General features: G+C 44.8%; 2 pseudogenes; one reads left to right on the top strand and one right to left on the bottom strand.

Annotated features, from left to right (window-relative positions):
- LOC129143999 (beta-glucuronidase-like) overlaps positions 1 to 19,587 on the bottom strand; it is a 42,640-nt pseudogene that overhangs the window by 7,735 nt on the left and 15,318 nt on the right.
- Positions 10,103 to 11,696, top strand: LOC129143996 (putative POM121-like protein 1-like; annotated as a pseudogene).

Here is a 19,587-nt window from a genome sequence, read left to right as displayed (position 1 = left end):
CTACCGCAAATGAAAACTCCACCTCTGAATGCCGAGTTAGAACTGCACAATTGTAAGGAAGAAAAGTTGGGCAGGACTGGTGGCTCACAACTGTAATCCCAGCACTTTGGGAGGATGAGGCAGGCAGATCACCGGAGGCCAGGAGTTCAAGGCCAGCCTGGCCAGCATGGTAAAACCCCGTCTCTACTAAAAAATACAAAAATGAGCCGGGCAGAGTGGCTCACGCCTAACATCTCAGCACTCTGGGAAGCCGAGACAGGCGGATCACCTGAGGTCAGGAGTCTAAGACCAGCCTGGCCAACATGGTGAAACCCTGTCTCTACAAAAAATGCAAAAGTTGGCCGGGCACGGTGGCTCACGCCTGTAATCCCAGAACTTTGGGAGATCGAGGTGGGTGGCTCACAAGGTCAAGAGATGGAGACCATCCTGGCCAACATGGTGAAACCCTGTCTCTACTAGAAATACAAAAATTAGCCAGGCATGGTGGGACACACCTGTAGTCCCACCTACTTAGGAGGCTGAGGCAGGAAAATCGCTTGAACCTGGGAAGTGAGGGTTGCAGTGAGCCGAGATCGCACCACTGCACTCCAGTGTGGGCAACAGAGCAAGACTTCGTCAAAAAAAAAAAAAAAAAAAAAGCAAAAGTTAGCTGGGCATGGTGGCACACATCTATAATCCCAGCTACTTGGGAGGCTGAGGCAGAAAGATGACCTGAGCCTGGGAAGTCGAGGCTGCAGTGAACTGAGATCGTGCCACTGTACTCCAGCCTGGGCAACCAGAGTGAGACCCTGTTTCAAAAAAAAACCAGGCCAAGCACAGTGGCTCATTTGTGCCTGTAATCCCAGCTACTCAGGACGCTGAGGCAGAAGAATCACTTGAACCCAGGAGGCTGAGGTTGTAGTGAGCCGAGATCGTGCCACTGCACTCCAGCCTGAGCGACAGAGCGAAACTCCATCTCAAAAAAATAGAAAAAGAAAACTACAATTTGGGTGGGTAGATATTTAGTTCCCTGAACCATCTGGGTATGGACGGCCCTCCCATTGGGCTGGGACAGGATGCTGATCTCGGATAGCACACGTCCACCACAGTCTGCCATCTGCCAGGGTCTCCTGCCTGATCCAGCCCAGGGCAGGCAGCAGGCACTCACTTGAAGGAGTAGCCGGCAGATTCCAGGAAGGACGCAGGCTCGTTGGCCACGGACCACATCACCATGGCGGGGTGGTTCTTGTCTCTGAGCACCGGTTCCTCCACCACCCACATACGGTGATGCATAGACACGTTGTTGAAGAGTTGCCAGCGGGCCAGGAGGGAAGGGACAGAGGGTCACGGTGTGGCCCGAGGGCTGGCCAGGCAGAGCGGGTGCACAGCAGGGACTCATGGCAGCATCAGGTCCACAGCAGGACACTCATCGATGACCACAATCCCATACCGGTAACATATCTGCAGCATCTCCTCCGTGTAGGGATAGTGGCTGGTACAGAAGGTGTTGGCGCCAAGCCAGCAAAGCAGGTTGAAGTCCTTCACCAGCAGCGGACAGTCGAAGCCCTTCCCTTGGATCTAGGGGACAGCAGAGCCGAGTGACCCCTGTCCCTGTCGAAGCGGCACTTCCTCTGAGAGCCAGGACCCTGGAGAACCACCCCATGAGGCCCCCTCTCCAGCCCAAGCACCGGCTCCACCATGGGGTGGTTTGGAGCCATTTGCCTCATTGCCTTCAGCTGCCCTCAACTGCAGGACACAGGGAAGGCTAAAGTGGAAGGTGACCAGAAGCAGCCCCCACCAGGACCCAGGAGCCCCAACGCACGTCCGCATCCTCATGCTTGTTGACGCCGTGGAAATAGAAAGGTTTCCCTCTGATGAGGAACTGGCTCTCGGTGACGGCCACAGTGCGGAGCCCCACAGGGAGTGTGTAGAAGTCAAAGGCCCCAGTGACTTCTGTGCAGTCAGCCACACCTACGACAGCCAAAGTGCCAGGTGTGAGCGCCCCGACAGCCTGAGCCCCATCTGGCCTGCCCTACAGCAGGAAGACCCCTCGTGCATGCACCCCAGCAGTCACCTCTGGGCCTGCAGAGAAGCAGCAATCAGAGGCTCTGCCCTTCACTGGCTGACCCTGGGACCTGCCCTTCAAAATCGGGCCTTCTCCTTGACCAGATGAGATGGCTCATGCCTGGAATCCCTACACTTTGGGAGGCTAAGGCAGGAGGATCACTTGAGTTCAGGAGTTCAAGACCAGCCTGGGCAACAGAGTAAGACCCCAACTCTATAAAAAGGATTTTTTTTGAGACAGTCTCACTCTGTCACCCAGGATAGAGTGCAGTGGCATGATCTCAATTCACCACAGCCCCTGCCTCCTGGGTTCAAGCAATTACCCTGCCTCAGCCTCCCGAGTAGCTGGGATTACAGACGTGCACCATCATGCCCTGCAAATTTTCCTATTTTAGTAGAGACGGGGTTTCACCATGTTGGCCAGGCTGGTCTCCAACTCCTGGCCTAAAGTGATCCGCCCGCATCAGCCTCCCGAAGTGCTGGGATTACAGGCGTGAGCCACCATGCCCGGCCTACAAAAAAAGTTTTTTTAATTAGCCAGGCATGGTGGCATGTGCCTGTATTCCCAGCTACTCAGGAGGCCAAGGTAGGAGGATTGCAGCTCAAAGCTGCAGTGAGCTGTGATCAGGCCATTGCATTCCAGCCTGGGTGACAGAGTGAGACCATCACAAAAAATAAATAAATAAATAAATAAATAAATAAATAAATAAATGTAAATAAATAAATATAAGTAAATAAATAAATAAAAAATCTGGGCCTCCCACCAAGGGTGGGAAACATCAGAAAGCTCAGAGGACCACACCTGCCCCTTCACCTGTCCTGGGATCCTGCTGAAGCCAGGGCTACCAGATGGGGGCAAAAGACCTCCCTTAAGCAAGTCCCAAACCACCATTACCTCCCACGAGTACAGGGAGGCGGGGTGTTCGTGCATCAGGTACGGCCACCAGAGGTTGGCACCCAGCACCTTCAGCTGGCCCTGGGTCCCAGCCTGGTTGCCCACGACCTTGTTTTCTGCATTCAAAAGACACACTTCCAACTTGAACTGGTTACTGCACTTGACGGAGATCTGGTAATTCACCAGCCCTGCAGGAGGCAAGAGAGACCAGGGCTTAGGGAGGGACATGACCTGGGTCACACAAACGGGAATGCCCCACAATGACCACTTCCAGGCACTCTCATTTGCTTCTGTTGCTTTTTTTTTTTTTTTTTTTTTTTTTGAGATAGAATCTCGCTCTGTCACCCAGGCTGGAGTGCAGTGGCATGATCTGGACTCACTGAAACCTCTGCCTCCAAGGTGCAAGTGATTCTCCTGCCTCAGCCTCTGGAATAGCTGGGATTACAGGCACCTGCCACCACATCCAGCTAATTTTTGTATTTTTAGTAGAGACGGGGTTTCACCACATTAGCCAGGATGGTCTTGATCTCCTGACCTCGTGATCCGCCTGCCTCAGCCTCCCAAAGTGCTGGGATTACAGGCTTGAGCCACCGTGCCCGGCCCTGAACCAATGTGCCCGGCCCGCTTTTTTTTAATTTAATTTTTTAATTTTTTTTTTTTTGAGATGGAGTCTCACTCTGTCACCCAGGCTGGAGTGTAGTGCTGCGATCCTGACTCACTGCAACCTCCACCTCTGAAGTTCAGGTGATTCTCCTACCTCAGCCTTCCGAGTACCTGGGAATACAGGAATGCACCACCATGCCCGGCGAATTTTTGTATTTTTAGTAGAGACGGAGTTTTGCCATGTTGGCCAGGCTGGTCTTGAACTCCTGAACTCAGGTGATCCAACCGCCTCAGTCTCCCAATAGATTAGATATATTATTAATGAATTGCTTCCTTTAACACCCTATTCATTGAATTTTCCAGTAAACCACAATTACTAATTACTCCTGAAATCAGAAAAGAGGTTAAAAAGATTTTATAACAGTATCCTATGAAATCTACTACTTTCAAGTAATAGTAGTTGAATTACCAAAACCCGTCACTCAAGCCAATGACTACAATTAAGATATCAGTAACATTTCCTAGATAAATAAAGTCAATTAATTATATTTGCATCTGGGAAATAGAGAAAGTACATATAAGCCATGATTTTGAAGTCAAAAGAGAGAGAATATTTGGCAAGGAGGGGTGAGTTATAGTATGTAATTAGAACATATAGTAGTTTTTTGTATGCTGGTAACTAATTTTAATTTCCTACATTTTTATGTAGATTTCTGCTATTCTTGTCCTATTTTCCTAATCATCTTTCTATATGGATGACTACATAAGTCTGAAAATACCAAAAGAGATAGACACAGAACCAATCGGATTCCTTTCTTCTTGAAGCTTCTGCACAGCAAAAGAAACTATCAACAGAGTAAACAGACAACCTACAGAATGGGAGAAAATTTTTGCAACAATGCACGTGACAAAGATCTAATGTCCAACACTGATAAGGAACTTAAACAAATTTACAAGAAAAAAAAAATCTCATTAGAAAGTGGGCAAAGGACATAAACAGACACTTCAAAAGAAGACACACATGCGGCCAACCAGCATATGAAAAAAAGCTCAATATCACTGATCATTAGAGAAATGCAAATCAAAACCACAATGGCATACCATCTCACACCAGTCAGAATGGTTATTATTAAAAAGTCAACGCCGGGCATGGTGGCTCACGCCTATAATCCCAGCACTTTAGGAGGCCAAGGCAGGCAGGTCACATGAGGTCAGGAGTTCCAGACCAGCCTGGACAACCTGGCGAAACCCCGTCTCTACTAAAAATACAAAAATTAGCCCAGCGTGGTGGCGGGCACCTGTAATCCCAGCTACTCAGGATGCTGAGGCAGGAGAATCGCTTGAACCCGGGAGGCAGAGGTTGTAGTGAGCCGAGATCATGCCACTGCACTCTCCAGCTTAGGTGACAGAGCGAGACTCTGTCTCAAAAAAAAAAAAAATTATATTTGAATTTTGTTTAAATCGCTAACACATACTGGGCATTTAATAACAAAAAAAAAGGACATGAGATTGTGATCCTTATGAGGGTTTGAGAGGCATTTCACTAGGGTTCAACATAGAGCAGTCTGAAACATACTGTAATAATTTAATCCAATGGCTCATCTACAGCACCTAAAAAGATTACAGCAGATTCTCATTATTCAGTGTAGTTACGGTCTAGAAAGTTTCATGAACAAATAAAAAGTTAGGTTTCAGCAAGCTACTGGTCATATTTTTGTAAGCTTACCAACACCTACTTTTGTTGTATGTGTGCTTATTTAATATATATTGTTGGCCAGGCACAGTGGCTAACGCCTGTAATCCCAGAACTTTGGGAAGCCAAGGCGGGCAGATCATTTGAGGTCTGGAGTTCGAGACCAGCCTGGCCAACGTGGTGAAACCCCGTCTCTACTAAAACTACAAAAAAAAAAAAAATTAGCCAGGCATGGTGGCGCATGCCTGTAGTCTTAGCTACTTGGGAGGCTAAGGCAGGGGAATTGCTTGAACCCAGGAGGCAGAGGTTGCAGTGAGCCAAGACTGCACCACTGCACTCCAGCCTGAGCAACAGAGTGAGACTGTATCTCAAAAAATAATAATAATAATTAATTAAATGAATGAATAAATAAATAATATACACTGTTCATTCATTAACATTGAACTCACAGCCAATGGCACTACAGCACTCACGCCTGAATGGAGTTTATTTAATGCATGTATTTTCTCTGTAAGGCACATCACAGACTTCTTGGACTTGTGAATGCTAAGCAGCACTTCAGCACTATGCTTGGGGGTTAATTTAAATGGCAAAACAACCAACAAACAGTACAAAAATAGGAAAAGCATGGCATTAAATAGACCACAAAAAGGATACCTGACTATTGTATGAGAGCTGAAAAAGAAGGCAGAATATCACCCTGTTCAAACTCAAATTCTTTGACACTCTATGCAAACACATGACTATGAAAGTGCTGTGAGTACTGATTTGGGGGTTACAAAAAATAGTAGGTGAGTTCACAAATACAAAAGCTGAAAACAAGGAGGATCAACTGTATTTTCGTAGACAATCGAATCTCATAGAAGATTTCAATTCAGACAAAAATCATGAGAATTACTGTATTACAAAAGGGCACTAGATAGGGGGAAAAGAGTAAAAATCAGAATTAAAACAAAGGTTCAAAATTCTGCATCAACCATATCCAGTTACACTTTAATATGTTTGTGGCAGACTACATTATTGTTCCCAACTCATCACCCCTCCCTATATCTACAACCTTTCCCCAAGACAATGCAGTTCCTCCTGCTAGAGATCAGGTATATTTATCTATACTATCAATGTTAGCCATGGACAAGGTATGTGCTTTGGCTGACTGAATGTTAGTGGACATGATAGAAACAATGGCTTAAAATGTACTTCCAGAACTGGAGTTTCCTTGTGATTCTATCACTGTGACAAAAACACATTCTCAGGTAGTCCACTGATCCAAGGGGGAACAAACACACAGAAAACATACCTAGACTCTATCTGCAGCTTGCAGCCTCACCAAGCCAAGAACAGTCAACTCACGGATATGTTAGCAAAAATAAATGTTTTTCGTATCTTAAGTTTTATATAATTATTGACCTATAGTTAACTGATATACAATATACATTAATCTTAAAATATCATTATCCCATTAAAAATATTTACATTAAAAACTGAGATCACTTTCTTCCCTCCGTTTTTTGTTTTTGTTTTTTTTTTTTTAATTAAGAGACAGGGTGTCTCAATGTTGCCCAAGCTGGAGTTCAGTGGCTAGTGGCTATTCACAAGAACGATCATTGCACACTACCTCAAACTCCTGGGATCAAGCAATCCTCCTGCCTCAGCTTTCCAAGTAGCTGGGGCTATAAGTGTGTACCACAGCATGTCAGCTCTCTCTCTTCTTCTTGACCTAAAGCCTAGCATAAAATTAGCTAAGTAGAATGTTTCCAAAGATGCCTGCATCAGTATCTCCCATCCCACATAATTTCTGTTTGATTTTGCCATTCACCCATAAAATGGTGGGATCTACCTCCCCTCCTTGCAAATTTGAGCTGGCCCTCTGATCCTGTCTAAGATCTGAAGCCAGATATTAAGGTACTTAATTAATTTCCATGTTTGTCCTCTATGCAACCCAGCAATCAAGCAAGAAGTCAAAACCTACTGATTTAGTTTGGATGTGTCCCCACCCAAATCTCACCTAGCATTGTAATAATTCCCACGTGTCAAGGGTGGGGCCAGGTGCAGATAACTGAATCATGGGGATGGTTCCCCCCATACTGTTCTCGTGGTAGTGAATAAGTCTCATGAGATCTGATGGTTTTATAAATGGGAGTTCCCCTGCACATGCTCTCTCCTGCCTGCCACTATGTGAGACATGCTTTTGCACCTCCTTGCCTTCCACCATGATTGTGAGGCCTCCCCAGCCATGCAGAACTGTGAGTCAATTCAACCTCTTTCCTTTATAAGTTACCCAGTCTCAGGTATGTCTTTATTTGCAGTGTGAGAACAGACTAATACAATAAGTTGATACCAGTAGAGTGGGGTGCTGCTGTAAAGATACCCGAAAATGTGGAAGCAACTTTGGAAATGGGTAACAGGGAGAGGCTGGAACACTTTGGAAGGCTCAGAAGAGGATAGGAAAATGTGGGAAAGTTTGGAACTTCCTAGAGACTTGTTGAATGGCTTTGACCAAAATGTTCATAGTGATATGGACAATAAGGTCCAGGCGGAGGTGGTCTCAGATGGAGATGAGGAATTTGTTGGGAAATGGAGTGAAGTCACTCTTACTATGCAAAGACACTGCAGGCATTGTGCACCTGTATTAGAAACGGGCATAAGATAGGCGGGAAAGAGTGAAAATAAGAATTTTTTTCTAGAGTTGCCTAGAGATCTGTGGAACTTTGAACTTGACAGAGATGATTTAAGGTATCTGACAGAAGAAATTTCTAAGCAGCAAAGCATTCGAGAAGAAGCAGAGCATAAAAGTTCAGAAAATTTGTAGCCTGATGATGCAACAGAAAAGAAAAATCTATTTTCTGAGGAGACTGGGTTGTAGAAATTTGCATAAGTAATGAGGAGCCAAATGTTAATCACCAAGACAATGGGGCAAACGTCTCCAGGGCATGTTAGAGAACCTCACAGCAGACCCTCCCATCACAGGCCAGGAGGCTTAGAAGGAAAAATGGTTTTGTGGGTCCAGAACCCCCTGCTGTGTGCAGCCTAGGAACTTGGTGCCCTGCATCCCAGCTGCTCCTGCCATAGGTAAAAGGGACCAAGGTACACCTCAGGCCATGGCTTCAGAGGGTGCAGGTTCCAAGCCTTTCAGGTTCTAGGTGGTGTTAAGCCTGCAGATGCTCCAAAGTCAAGAATTAAGGTTCATGAACCTCCGCCTAGATTTCAGAAGATGTATGAAAATGCCTGGAAATCCAGGCAAAAGTTTGCTGCATGGGGGAGGGGGGGGCCCTCATGGATAACCTCTGGTAGGGCAGTGTCAAAGGGAAATATGGGGTTGGAGCCCCCACACAGAGTTCCCACTGGGGTACTGCCAAGCAGAGCTGTGAGAAAAGGGCCACCATCCTCCAGACCCCAGAATGGTAGATCCACTGACAGCTTGCACTGTGTGCCTGGAAAAGCTGCAGACACTCAATGCAGCCAGAAGGGGGGCTGTACCCTGCAAAGCCACAGGGGTGGGGCTGCCCAAGACCCTGGGAACCCACTTCTTGCATCACCTAGATGTGATACATGGAGTCAAAGGAGGTCATTTTGGAGCTTTAAGATTTGCCTGCTGGGTTTTGGACTTGCATGGGGCCTGTAGCTCTTTCGCTTTGGCCAATTTCTCCCATTTGAAACGAGTGTATTTACCCAATGCCTGTATCCCTGTGTATCTAGAAAATAACTTTCTTTTGATTTTACAGGCTCATAGGTGGAAGGGACTTGCCTTGTCTCAGATGAGACTTTGGACTATGGAATTTTGAGTTAATGCTGAAAGAAGAGTTTGGGGGACTTTGGGGAAGGCATGATTGCTTTTGAAATGTGAGGACATGAGATTTGGGAGGGGCCGGGGAAGAATTATATGGTTTGGCTCCAGGTGGAGATAATTGAATCATGGAGGCAGTTTCCCCCATGCTGTTCTCATGGTAGTGAATAAGTCTCATGAGATCTGATGGTTTTATCAATGGGAGTTTCCCTGCACATGCTCTCTCCTGCCCACCATGTCTGACTAAATTTTGTATTTTTACTAGAGACGGGGTTTCACTATGTTGGCCAGGCTGGTCTCCAACTCCTGATCTCGTGATCCGTCCACCCCGACCTCCCAAAGTGCTAGCATTATAGGCATAAGCCACCACACCCGGCCTCTTTTTTTTGTTTTTCTTTTTTTTATCTGGAGACTGAGTTTTGCACTTGTTGCCCAGGCTGGAGTGCAATGGTGCGATCTCAGCTCACTGCAGTCTCCACCTCAGCAGGAGAGCAGGAATCTTCAGTGATCCACGGGCAGATCTGCAGCCACTGTGGGCACCTGCTCCTCCCGCGACCTTTGTGCCCGCGTCTCTCCCTCCAGTACCTATTGCACGACCCCCCACGTCCGCCTCCTGCCATTGCCAGCAAGTGCCTTGTGCGGGTACCTGGCTGTGCTTATTAATCCATTATGGTCGCTCTGTCACCGGTGCCATTATGTGCTCACGTGCCCACTCCCTCAGGTTTAGAAGGCGTGTTGCCCGGCAACAGAAGAGTCTGCTGGCTTAGCCTTTGGCCGAGTTGGCAGCTGGACGAGGACGCTCAGAGCCCAGCTCTCAAGAGTTCAAGCATCGGACGGTTCCCCACTGCTCCCAGGAGCAGTTACCCGGGCACTCTGTGCCCCTCATTCCTGTTTGGGCCAAGGCTGAGGACCCGCGAGTAGGGCTCAGTTGCCTGGAGCCCCTTCAGCCCATCCCCCGGTTCACTTTGCTTGTGGGATCTCCCCGTTGCTCCTGCCCCTGGACTGAGTGGCAGGCCATCCTACAAGCACCCGGACACTCGACATCAGTGGTGTCAAGACAACTCCAAGAAGGTTTTCCGTGATCCTGCAAGACCTGTGGTTCGATCCTGGTGATTCTGCCTTCAATTTCACTGCACAGGTACCATAGCAAGCCAGTGCTGTGTGCTCCGAGTTCCAGGGCATCCTCCAGCACAGCCACTACACTGAGCACAAGGACTCTGTGGGGCCCAGGAGCAGGTAGTCACTCCTTTGGGGTCCACAACACCCAGCTGTCCCCAGACTTGTGTCCAGGGAAGATAGTGTTGAGGGCCCTCAAGGAGAGCGGGGCAGGGATGCCTGAGCAGGACAAGGACCCTAGAGTCCAAGAGAATCCTGATGATCAGAGAAGGGTCCCCGAGGTCACCAGGGATGCACGGTCTGCATTTCGGCCCCTGCGGGACAATGGAGTCCTCTCTCCCTTTGTGCCCAGGCCCGGGCCTCTGCAGACATACCTCCATGCCCAGAGGTCAGACATCAGATATAACCAGACATCCCAGATCACCTGGACGAGCTCGTGCACCAACCAAAATGCCATCTCCAGCTCCTACAGCTCCGTGGGAGGCTTGCTGGGGCTAAAGTGGAGGAGGGGGCCAGCAGGGCAGGAGAGCGGGGCAGGGATGCCTGAGCAGGACGAGGACCCCAGAGTCCAAGAAAATCCTGATGATCAGAGAACAGTCCCCGAGGTCACCGGGGATGCATGGTCTGCATTTCGGCCCCTGCGGGACAATGGAGGCCTCTCTCCCTTTCTGCCCAGGCCCGGGCCTCTGCAGACAGACCTCCATGCCCAGAGCTCAGAAATCAGATATAACCAGACATCCCAGACCTCCTGGGTGAGCTCGTGCACCAAATGAAATGCCATCTCCAGCTCCCACAGCTCCACGGGAGACTTGCCGGGGCTAAAGCAGAGGAGGGGGCCAGCCTCATCCCACTGCCAGCTGGCCCTCAGTTCCTCAAACACAGTGAGTGAGGACGGACCTCAGGCTGTCTCTTCGGGTCACTCAGGGTGTGAAAAGGCGGCAGATACAGCACCAGGGCAGACACTCGCCCCCAGGGGTGGCTCCCCCAGATCCCAGGCCTCTAGGCCCCGCATCAACAGTGCACTGCAGGTTGAGGACAAGGCCATCTCGCACTGCAGACCCTCACGGCCTTCCCACACTTTGTCCTCACTTGCAACAGGGGCTTCTGGTGGGTCTGCCGTTTCTAAAGCACCCACTATGGATGCACAGCAGGACAGACCCAAGTCCCAAGACTGCCTGGGCCTAGTGGGCCCCTAGCATCTGCTGCAGAGGTCCCCTCTACAGCTCCCGTGTCTGGGAAGAAGCACAGACCACCAGGACCCCTGTTCTCCTCCTCAGATCCCCTTCCTGCCACCTCTTGCCACTCCCGGGACTCAGCCCAGGTCACCTCGCTGATTCCTGCCCCCTTCACAGCTGCAAGCATGGATGCCGGCATGAGAATGAATGCCGGCATGAGAAGAATGTTTTGTGTTCGAAATTGTTTGAGGGGTTTGGCTTTATGTTTGTTGGGTTTTTTTTTGTTTTGTTTTTTGTTTTTTGCTTACTTGGGCATCCTTCAGCTTTTAATAATCTGAAAATTTCTATTTACCCATTGTCAATGTGTATAAATTAATCTGCGTGAATTTTATACAATAAAAGGTGAACTTTTATGCATGAAACAATAATTTACAAAAAATATACCAGAAGAAGAATGTTCATTACAAATATAGGAAACATAAATATTACCAAATATTGGCAAGCACTAAAATCTTCAGAAATATAAGTCTATTACACTTATAGCTCTCTCAAGCAAAAAAATAGCAGAGAAAAACTTAGTGTACCTTAGGGGCTATTTATTGACTTAGAGATTTGTTAAAAGGTCAAATGGGGTCACACAGAATACTAAGAAGAGCTGTTCACCCAGACCTCACTAAGAACTCTTCTTCATTCAGTAGCTATATAGTAATATGACAACTGCTCCTACCACCCAGAGAGGAACTACAGCAACTACTCTTTAGCATCTGTTGCTCCCAACTCTGCTTTGCAATTATATGACTCAAGCATTCTGGCTCCGTTAACTATTACTTCTGTTACTCCCAATTAAATTCCCTCTAACCCTCCCACTCTGCCTATTTCAGCTTTCTGCTGCCTCATGACTTCAATTCCATCAGAGTTATGCATTGTTTCCTCTGTACATCTTTGCTCTGCTTCCATTGCTAATTCCCTAGTAAAGTGTTGTATATTCAAAGTTCCAAAGAAACAGAATATCCAAGACATCACCAATCGTCCAAAACACAGTGTAGGAGGCCACAGTTAAGAGAAGCAAGACCATTAGCTCTTTTTATAGGCTGGAGAACAACAGGATGCTTTGGTCCTGTATCAGCAGGATGCTTTTTCGGTAGATCCTACTGCCACCCTACTATCGGGTAGATCCTACTGCCACCCTAGCTATGGGCACATGTCAGAGTCCCATGTAATAAAGGAGACAAAAGGAAACCACCACGAGTATAAACTAAGAAAAGTACTCCAACGTTTCTAAGAATGGAGCTGTATAACTCACTTTGCCCCATTTGTTACTTCTCCACGGTACTTACCACCACCTATTATATATATTTTGTTTATAGTCAGTCTTCCCTCATTAGAATGAAAGTTCCGTGAGGATAGGACTATACAGTCAGCCCCCAGTATCCATGGGGGACTAGTTTCAGGATCTCCTGAGGATAACAAAGGATACTCAAGTCCCTGATATAAAATGACATACTATTTGCACATCACCTTTGCACATCCTCCCATATACTTCATATCAACTCTAGATCACTCATAATATTCAATGTAAATGTCATGCAAATAGTTATTGTACTATATTGTGTAAGGAATAAGGACAAGAAAAAAGTCTGTACATGTTCAGTACAGACGCAATTTTTTTCCCAATATTTCCGATCCTTGGTTGGCTTAATAAACAGATGTAGAACCCAGGAATAAGTTCTGGTGTCCTATTGCATAGTAGGATGAGTATAGTTAACAATAACCTATTATATATTTGAAAATAGCCAGAAGAGTAGATTTTGAATTTTCTCCCTATAGAAAAATCATTATGCAAATTACCCTGATTTGATCATTACACATTGAGTACATGTATTAAAACATCACATTGTACCCCATATATATGTACAAGTATGTGTCAATAAAAATTTAATGTCAATATGTGAAATAAAATGAAAAAATAAAAATTTTTAAAGCTGTAATTATCTCCATTTGGTAGGAATACATATAATCTGAAATAAAAAATATATTTGTAATTGTTAGGACAAAATAGATTATAGATTATTTTAAGTTTGCAACTTCTAAATTACAAAATTCTCACAGAACCTGAAAAATTATTGGTATTGTTAAATATTTTAAAAGCTGTCCTTGGAGACAAGGAAACCTATCAGATTTACATCAACAAGTGCAATATATCAGCCTATTACCATCTGCTACAGACTGCATGTTTGTGTTCCCTCAAAATTCACATGATAGGCCGGGCGCGGTGGCTCATGCCTGCAATCCCAGCACTTTGGGAGGCCGAGGCGGGTGGATCACCACGTCAAGAGATCGAGATCATCCTGGCTAACATGGTAAAACCCCGTCTCTACTAAAAATACAAAAAATTAGCCGGGCGCAGTGGCGGGCGCCTTAGTCCCAGCTACTGAGGAGGCTGACGCAGGAGAATGGCGTGAACCCAGGAGGCGGAGCTTGTAGAGAGCGGAGATTGTGCCACTGCACTCCAGCCTGGGTGACAGACAGAGCGAGACTCTGTCTCAAAAAAAAAAAAAAAAAAATTCATATGATAAAGCCCTAACCCCCAAGGTGAGGATATTGGGAGGCGTGGCCTTTAGGAGAGAATTAGGTTTAGATGAGGTCATGAGAATAGAGCCCCTATGGTGGCATTACTTCCTTTATAAGAAGAGACACTAGAGCTGCTTTTCTCCCTACCATGTGAGGATACTGAGAGAAGATGGCCATTTCCAATCTAGGAAGCAGGCCCTCTTTAAGAAACGTAATTTGCCAACACTTTGATCTTGCACTTCCAGCCTCCAGAACTGTGAGAAATATCTCTTCTTTTTTTTTTTTTTTTTTTGAGACAGAGTCTCATTCTGTCATCCAGGCTGGAGTACAGTGGTGCAATCATGGCTCACTGCAACCTCCACCTCCCAGGTTCAAGCAATTCTCCCACCTCAGCCTCCCAAATAGCTCAGACTACAGGCGTGCACCACCATGCCCAGCTAATTTTTGTAGAGACAAGGTTTTGCCATGCTGCCCAGGCTAGTCTCAAACTCCTGAGCTCAAGTTATCCACCTGCCTCGGCCTCGCAAAGTGTTAGGAATACAGGCATAAGCCACCATGCCTGGTCAAAATATCTACTGATTAAGCTACCTAATTTATGGTATTCTGTTTTAGCAGCTGAAGCAGACTAAGATACCATCCTATAAGTAAGCTACAGACCAGCACTATCCAATAGAACTTTATATGATGAGGAAATGTTTTATATCTGTGCTATCCATTATGTTAGCCACTAGCCACATGTATCCATCAAGTATTTGAAATATGGCTAGTGCAACTAAAGAACTTAATTTTTAATTTTTTTTTTTTTTTTTTTTTTGAGATGGAGTCTCGCTCTGTCCCCCAGGCTGGAGTGCAGTGGCGCCATCTCGGCTCACTGCAAACTCTGCCTCCCAGGCTCAAGTCATTCTCCTGCCTCAGCCTCCTGAGTAGCTGGGACTGCAGGTGCCCGCCACCACGCCCAGCTAATTTTTTGTATTTTTAATAGAGATGGGGTTTCACCGTCTTATTAAGGATGGTCTCAATCTCCTGACCTCATGATCTGCCCGCCTCAGCCTCCCAAAGTGCTGGGATTACAGGCGTGAGCCACCATGCCCGGCCAATTTTTATTTCATCTTATTTAAATAACCCCATGTGGCTAGTGGCTAATGTATTGAACACTACAGCTGTAGACAATATGAAATAAATATAAAGCAGTCTCCACTTTGGAAAAACAGAAGACTCTTACTGCCTCATAATATAGATGAAAAATGAAATACTGAGATAAGTAAAATTTTCTTTAAAGAACAAAAACAAAAGAAAACCTAATGAAAGCTATAAAAGTCCATTGGATAATAATGCTACCAGTACTAAGGAAGTACAGCCCCTAAAAGTGACTTGCAGTCACAAATATAAAAACGACTATTCAAGTGAACTCCTAAGGTAAAAATTTGTTATTCACCATGCTCCAAAATGGTCTGTAATATTCTTCAGAGATGGCATGGTAAAGTACGATACAAGGGTAATATTAACAGTATGCTGTCACAGGTGCCATTCTCTTAAAAAAAGAAATCCCAAAATAAATATAAATGGAAAGCAAATAATTAAACACACTAAATACAGATTATTACAAAAATCCATAAGGAATTCTGGTGCAGAAACAACTTCATAATCAAAATCCCAAATATAAAATTTATCTATCAAAAATGAAAATGCTGACATACAGTTTCTTGCAAAAAAAAAGTTTAGAAATTTTTTTAATATAAATAAATAAGAACATCTTTTTAAACAAAATCTTAGGCTGTTGAGTCCCGTTTATTTTCTACACCTCTAATTCCAAAGCTGAGAAATAAACGGATACTTCAGAAAAAAAAAAAATAACTCATGACAATTTGTCTTTTGGACACAGAATATAAAGGAAAAATAAAATTTATGTCTAACTGGCCAGACCTCAATTGAATTTTTCATCCTAGCTGGTTCCTAAATCCAAATCAGATACTTATCAATAAAACTGTTTTTCTGCACAGCTACTACTGGCTAGAAACTGCTTCTCCAAATTTATACTGCCCATTTCTTCTAAAATGTTGAAATTCTAGCTCATAGTTTTTAAAAAACCATTCTTAATGTACTGATTCCAGAGTACTAATTCCAATGGCCAAGAAAATTCAAAAAGATTTGGAGTGGTCTCTGAGATTAGAATGTGTGACAATGTGAAGCATTTCACTACAACGTCCAAGATTAAAGTGTCAAAGCAGATGAGGAAATGAAGCTCCCAAAACAGATGCCCATGAGAAAGGAGCCCAGAAAAGCAAAAGGGGCCACAGCCTAGGACCTTACAATAAAGAAAAGTGGCTCTGGCCCCATGGTATCCTTCCTGAAACACTGGGAAAGAATGAAGTCCTTAGCAAAATTCTGACCAGGATCGCAAATTTAAATGTAAGCTTGTAAGGAAAACACCTATGGACCTGGGTTTAAATTTGTCCATCTAAGATATAAAATTACAAGTTTGACCAAATGTGCCAGTTGTCCACTTATTGTCTCTCAGCTCCGAATTCATCCTTTCCTGTCTGCTCTGCAGAAATGAACTTGGACCCTTTAAACATTTTTCCTTTGCTAGTTGGCATGATGTTAGATCGACATTGTAAGAGGAGATTTTCCTCTTCTTTCCAAGAGTCTTGTGTGCTCCTCTTGGCAGGCTTCTGTACTGCAACACAGCTTCTCCAGTGTCCAGATCCAGAACCCATGCAGTTTGCTCCATTGTCAGGCTCCTGAAGTGCACAGCAGTCAGCAGCACCAAGTATCTTCCACCAGTACCTCCACAAGGCAGTATTATAGCAGAGTGATTCTGATGAGACAGATTTCTACCACAGCAACTTCTCTTCCTTCAGTGAGCCATAGCCATGCCCCCTCAAACAGGGTCTGGATCTTAATCCCAGAGGCCCTGGATGTTCTATCTCAACCCCAGGGGTTGATGCTCCTTTTATCTGTTATTCTTATATTGCTTAGAGTTCTCTTTACTTTTTACTAGCCAATCCTCATTGCTCCAAAACCCTGTTATAGCTAGCAGTTCTTCGTATTAATCTTTCCTTGTTCAAATTACATGTGATTTCTCTATTCTAATCAAACACTGACTGATAGATCAAATTTCAGGCAATTAATCAAACTGAGACAATTATAGGGCATTATGTCTAATTTGTTATTTTATATATTAGCAAACACATAAGATCTGATAATCAGAAAGTTCAGAGCGCTAAACCAAAGTCTCTAAAGAATGGAAGGAATCAGTTCACAGGATATATGCTTGTTAATGCTACTCCCATTTGGGGGAAGTGTAATTTTCTCCAGTAACCAGGAAAAATAAGAGATCACTTTGTTTCTTCTGATGATTTATTTTTATTTTAAAAGGGAAATGAAAATCTAAAAAATATAAAAGTTTAAGAAGACAAAGTAGAAACAGTCAATGGCTCCATTTCTCTGGCAAACTAATCAACCAAACTGTTCTATCTACATTTGACGGGAAACCCAAAATTTCAGTGATCCCACACTAATGTTCACATTGTTTTTCTGCTATATAGGAACACTTTTAACATTTTCCCTCTGTCTCACTGTTTGTCATGTACTCTCTGTAGACTACTTTGCCAACATTAAAATGAAATGTTCAGCATCAAGCTCATCATTTCTGTCTCACTTCACTCCGAAATCTGCTAGCCACAGAGTTAAAAGGACAGGATTAAGAGTCATTAGACACAGTACTAAGGAGAATTAAAGGGCCTGTTCAAGGGGCATAACATCTGCTCCTCAAATTCCTGCCTAAACAACGAAGATTCCGATCAAAGAGAAGAGAGGGAAAGCCAATCTAACCAGTAAACCAGAGTCATGAGGAAGTGAATGCTCTCTCAGGGAGTAACTCTGACACCAGAGGAAGGCTTAGTGACTCTGCACAATTGTTTCTATGAAGTCATTCATGGGGCAAGTGGGAGTATATGAGTAGAAGTGGAAGGGAGTGGGAAGGTGAAGATTGAGGATCCTTTTAAGTAGTTTTTGCTCAGCTAGCAAAACAAGCTGGGACATGCAAGACAGATAAACACAGCTGTCTGGGGCTGTCACTTGGGGCTCAGGAGTCAAGGTGTCCTGCTGTAGTGAAAAGTGCACCGGAATGTGAGTCAGGAGTTCAGGGATCCAAGTCCTCATTCTGCTGCTAACTAGCTGCGTGATGATGAGCAAGTCCACTGGCTTCACTAGACTCAGTCTCTTTTTTTTTTTTTTTTTTCGATACAGAGTCTCGCTCTGTCACCCAGGCTGGAGTGCAGTGGCACGATCTCAGCTCACTGCAACCACCACCTCCTGGGTTCAAGCAATTCTCCTGCTTCAGCCTCCTAAGTAGCTGGGATTACAGGCGCGCGCCACCACGCTGGGCTAATTTTTGTATTTTTAGTAGAGACGGGGTTTCGCCATGTTGGTCAGGCTGGTCTCAAACTCCTGACCTCCTGTTCCGCCCACCTTGGCCTCCCAAAGTGCTGGGATTACAGGCATGAGCCACCACGCCCAGCCTCAGTCTCCTTATTTCATGGAAAATGAGTAGACAAGACTAGATGGCAGCACTATACAGAGATGCTCCTGAACCCACAGAGTTCATGTACTACTTAATATAACTTTGCTGAGTCCTGGTTTCCTCCACTGAAAAAAACATGAGAAATAATACTTTTTATAAAATTGGGTGAGGATTAAAAATAATATACATAAAGACACCTAGTACAGTAACTGAAACAAGTAATTATTATTATTACTACTTTATTTCCAATGCTAAGATTATTTGAGGGGTATAAAATCTTGGTAGCCAAATGCAATGTTATTTCAAATGCACTACAAGTTAGTATATGTTTAGCACATGTCTTAATTATTGCTAACCAAAATACTCAAGACTTACAAATTAAGGACTTGGGCCGGGCGTGGTGGCTCACGCCTGTAATCCTAACACTTTGGGAGGCCGAGGCGGGCGGATCACGAGGTCAGGAGATCGAGACCATCCTGGCTAACACGGTGAAACCCCGTCTCTACTGAAAATACAAAAAATTAGCCAGGCGTCATGGCAGGCGCCTGTAGTCCCAGCTACTCGGGAGGCTGAGCCAGGACAATGGCATGAATCCGGGAGGTGGAGCTTGCAGTGAGCCAAGATCACGCCACCGCACTACAGCCTGGGTGAATGAGTGAGACTCCATCTCAAAAAATTAGTTAATTAATTAATTAATTAAGGACTTGTAAATGTCACCCAAAAATGTAAAAATATATTTTGTCAATATAAGGTTGATTCTGCAGAGGGTGCAAAAAAAGAATAGAAATAAGGAATCCTTAAGAATTTGGAAATAGGAAATATAGAAGACGTCTAAGGAAAAAGAGCTGAGGACTTCATCAGACTTCCCTACTCCAAATGCCAAAAGAAATAACCTAGAAAAATATAAAATCAGGATAAATGAAAGGACTACTGAAAACTGGAAATTATCCAGAAATTTCTAGTAGGAAAAGATCAGAATGATTAGGAAAGCACCACCCAGAAAGAGTGCAACAGCCTCATATGAAACTACCCAGAAACCATGAAGTCCATGGGCGGTTCATTCTCAAAGCAGCAAGGATGCCCTTACGGAAGCAGTTGTCACAAAAATTAGGCAGCAGGCACAAAAAACAATGTGGAAGAGATAATATAGGGTTAATAAAACAAAGACATATAGTCAAAAAC

Source organism: Pan troglodytes, chromosome 4, assembly GCF_028858775.2.
Source record: "Pan troglodytes isolate AG18354 chromosome 4, NHGRI_mPanTro3-v2.0_pri, whole genome shotgun sequence".
Classification (NCBI taxonomy): Eukaryota; Metazoa; Chordata; class Mammalia; order Primates; family Hominidae; genus Pan; species Pan troglodytes.
This window is presented reverse-complemented; position numbering and strand designations above follow the sequence as displayed.